This window comes from Anolis carolinensis, unplaced genomic scaffold (genome assembly GCF_035594765.1).
Source record: "Anolis carolinensis isolate JA03-04 unplaced genomic scaffold, rAnoCar3.1.pri scaffold_14, whole genome shotgun sequence".
Lineage (NCBI taxonomy): Eukaryota > Metazoa > Chordata > Lepidosauria > Squamata > Dactyloidae > Anolis > Anolis carolinensis.
In genome coordinates, this window is record NW_026943825.1 from 14,323,868 (window position 1) to 14,328,234 (window position 4,367).

The 4,367-nt window shown below is 44.7% G+C and overlaps 1 long non-coding RNA gene across 1 annotated transcript; it reads left to right on the forward strand.

The window, feature by feature from the left end:
* Positions 1 to 1,315: 1,315 nt before the first annotated feature.
* LOC134294332 (uncharacterized) lies at positions 1,316 to 4,367 on the forward strand. The gene is made up of 2 exons (XR_010001267.1): positions 1,316 to 1,358; positions 3,540 to 4,367. It is a non-coding gene; the product is annotated as an uncharacterized LOC134294332 (long non-coding RNA).

Below are 4,367 nucleotides of genomic sequence, written 5' to 3' on the forward strand. Positions count from 1 at the left end.
CATCTGGTAGAAAGCTTGATTGTGGAATGAAAAAGGAAACACTGACCCACTCCAGGAAAGGGTGGAGTCAAACAATTGAGCTGAAGGAGCAATATAACTGGTGCAAACAACACTGATTGACAGCTATAAATAACCAATCAATCCAACTACATTTACAGGGTAAAGGCAAAATCAGGCATGATACAACAATTCAAATCTTGCGACGTACAGTTCGACGTATAGTTGGTGCCACTCGCGCCGTCACAACAAGAAATCTTGGAGAGAGAATGATGCTGGGGAAAATGGAAGGAAAAAGGAAGAGAGGCCAACCAAGGGCAAGATGGATGGATGGTATCCTTGACGTGACTGACTTGATCTTTAAGGAGCTGCGGGTGGCCACGGCCAACAAGGAGCTCTGTCCTGGGATGGTCCATGAGGTCATGAAGAGTCGGAAACAACTGAATTACTAAACAACAACAACAAGCTGAGAGTAAACTAACTTCTTTGGGAGACAGTGATCATTCATACAACATGGCCAGTTCGGTGAAGTTGATAGTGGACCATCATCACTCCAATGCTGTTGTGTGCCAATAAAGGCCGTGTGTGTGTGTGTGTGTGTGCAACTAGGTTAGCACAGATGACGTTCCAACCTGGAGTTCAATGTTTCTCACAGTTTCTCTGATGCCAGATATGGACACAAAGTCCTGGTAAAAAACCAAATGTTTGGGAACTTGGGGCAGCTAACAAAGGATATCCCCAGCCAGAAAGTAGCCAAATTTGGGTGATTAACTTCAACATTCACACTGGCCTCCAACTGACTAGGGTTCTTCCCTCACCCTGGACTTTCCAAAGATATATATATAAACCTTTCTTGCTGAGTTTCTCCATATCTCACAACATCTGAGGATGCCTGCCATAGATGTGGGCGAAACGTCAGGAGAGAATACTTCTAGAACATGGCCATACAGCCCAGAAAACATACAACAAACCAAGTGTATTGATGTGATGCATAGAGGGGTCTTTCCTAGCTCTGTCTTGGGACTCTCTTACACAAACATAACAAATCAGGACCTGTTCATTAATTAAAACTTGCTGATGAAGCCTTTTGGCATCCAAAGGAATTTAATAATATTTACAAGCCAGGCCTGTAATCTTCCCAAAAGGAAGGCTGTCTTTTCATTTGGATTTGCAAAGCTGAAAATTAATGCCTCCCTTGAAAATTAAAGGGGGCACCCTTGTTGCCCAGTCAGGTGGAAGAGGGATGCTCAAAGAGGGCATGGGCTGACTCAACACACCCTGGACTGTATATAAGGAGTCCAAAGTCAAGGCTCTTCCAACAGCTCCTCTCGGCTTCTTCCCAACAGTCGTCTGAGAACTTGGTAAGTCAGTGTCCACAAGTGTCTTACGGATGCTTGCTGTGTTTGACTTTATGTGAATGCCATATTCTTGCCTTCTCTCCCAGTCTTGTTTTTGTCTTCTCTCCTTAACCTAAGAACATTCTGTATGTTTCAAATACCTTCTGTTTTTTTTTTTACCAGAATCTACGAAAGATTTAGTCTCTTCCCATCTCTTAATGGGAGATGGGAAGAGATTAAACCTGTGCAGTGGTTCTCAACCTGTGGGTCCTCAGGTGTTTTGCCCTACAACTCCCAGAAATCTCAGCCAGTTTACCAGCTGTTGGGATTTCTGGGAGTTGAGGGCCAAAACACTTAGGAACGCACAGGTTGAGAAACAATGCTGTAGAACAAAGGGCACACAACCTGTGGACAGAGGCGGTTCAACCACTAGGCCAACTAAGCAGTTGCCTGTGGTGCCATCTTGTTGGGGGCGCCATCGAGGCAACTCCTGTCTCCTGCGGCCTGCCTCCGCAAGTTATTGAACTGCTTTTTCTGTTGATTTCTTGTAAAACATGATGTTTTAGTGCTTAATTTGTAAAATCTTAATGTAATTTATGTTTAATAAGCTTTTCCTTAATCCCTCCTTATTATCAAACATTTTCACTTATCCAACACTTTTATTTTTCAGTGATTGGTTTTGGGGGGGGGGGCACCAAAATTCTGTTTGCCTACACTTGAAAAATACTTAGGTCTGGCTCTGCCTGTGGATGGTGGACAACCTGAAGATGGTGGGAAATCTGTGAAGGGTGTAGACCAAGGGGTGGACAACCTGAGGATGGTTGGCAACCTGTATATGGTTCTCAACCTGTGGGTCCCCAGGTGTTTTGGCCTGCAACTCTCAAAATCCCAGCCAGTTTACCAGCTGTTAGGATTTCTGGGAATTGAAGGCCAAAATATCTGGAGATATTTAGAACCACTGCTGTAGACCAAGGGGCGCACAACCTGTGGATAGTGGACAACCTGAAGATGGTGGGCAACCTGTGAATGGTGTAGACTAAGGTGTGGACAACCTGAGGATGGTGGGCAATCTATGGATGGTGTAGACTAGAGGTTCTCAACCTGTGGGTCTCCAGGTGTTTTGGCTACAACTCCCAGAAATCCCAGCCAGTGTACCAGTTGTGAGGATTTCTGGGAGCTGAAGGCCCACACATCTGGGGACCCACAGGTTGAGAACCATTGCTGTAAGGCAAAGGCAGACTTATATTGATATGCAAAGACATCATGTGGAAAGATTGAGAAAGAATAGCTTTTTAGTATTCTGGAGGAGTGAAGGGCTTTTTAGATGGGACAAAAACTATATCTCAATTCCTCCAGTCAAACATTCACAATAAAACTGGGCCTTTCCTTGCACCCAGTGTGCTATTTGAATGAACATTAAGTTCAGAAGGACATCCAAAGCTTCCTTTACATCAGTGGTTCCCAATGTTTTTTGACCAGGAACCACTTGACCAGGGACCACTTGACCAGGGACCATTTGAACAGGGACCACTTGGACCACGGCCCTCTTGACAAGAGAGACTTGAACAGGGACCACTTTGACCAGGGACCATTTGACCAGGGACCACTTTGACCATGGCCCTCTTAACAAGAGACGACTTGAACAGGGACCATTTGACCAGGAACCACTTTGACCAGGGACCACTTTGACCACGGCCCTCTTGACAAGAGATGACTTGACCAGGGACCACTTTGACCAGGGATCACTTTGATCAGGGTCCACTCTTCAACATTAGTACCAAAAGGGTTACCAAACAGTTTTTGGTCAACTTTAGATTTGGCTTGTTTATTTGGGGTGCTGATTCAGAAAATTGCATTGGGCAGACCACTTCAGCTCTAGTTTCTGATACAGAACATATGAAACACCCAGTAGTCACCATCTGCTCACCTACAGAAAACCATATTTAATAATCTAGAGCTGATGCGGTAGTAGTAAACTTTCGTGGGTAGTCAGTCTCTCCCCTCCTGACATCTCCGTTGCCTGGTCACTATGAGAGGTTTTGCGAGACCAGTTGCTCTTGTTGCCGTGTGGTTTCGAGGCAACAGTGTAATAATGGACCATATTTTCATTCTTGTGAACTACTGGTGGTCCATGGACCGCAGGTTGGAAACTACTGCTTTAAATTCTACCCTTTTCCATTGATGCAATCCACTCTCTCATTTCAGGTGCTTCCTCATCTTTCCAAGATGTCCTGCTACACGCCATCCTGCTATATCCCATCATGTAATACATCATGCTACCCATTCCGCTCCTATGGCCCTTATGGCTATAGTAGCTTGGGTGGTGGCCTAGCCATCGGAGGAGGGTCATCAAATGTAATTTCTGAGGGATGCAATGCCAAACTCCCAGACAGTGAAATCTGTGTTCAGCCACAATGTATGAATATTACTCTACCCGGTCCAATAGTCTCCTATAGTAGTACAACAAAAGTGGGTGGATGCAGTCCTTGCGTTGGTGGATATTCTGGTTCTTATGGTAGTGGATATCCTGGTAACTTTGGTGGATATTTGGGGTCCACTGGATACTGCAGACCCTGCTAAAAAGAAGACCCTATTGGAACCCCCGGCAACTGATCAACGTGATGCATGGATTTACGACTGATGATTTTGCAGATATCAGGAAAACGGAGCCTCCTTCATCCACATCTGGATAAGCAGATGCTCGTGTATTCTGATCTCCAGCTCTACCTACAATTTATAGTTCAGACCTTTTTGCTACATTGCTTTGCTACACTCTCCTACCTGGCTTCGTGTCTTCCAAGGGCCTCCTGGACCAGCTGTATTGAGAATCAAGGGACAATTTGTCCATTGAGTGTGACCTCTGGCTATTCTGCCACCGTGTCACGATCTGTTATCATTTCCAACAATTTTAATACTTCAACTAAGGATAAATTTGTGACAAATCATTTGTATTTTTTCCCCATTGATTCACTTTGATTTGTAATTGAAAATCTTGGCTATCCCTCCCTTTGCAATAAAGCTTTGCTTCAGCAA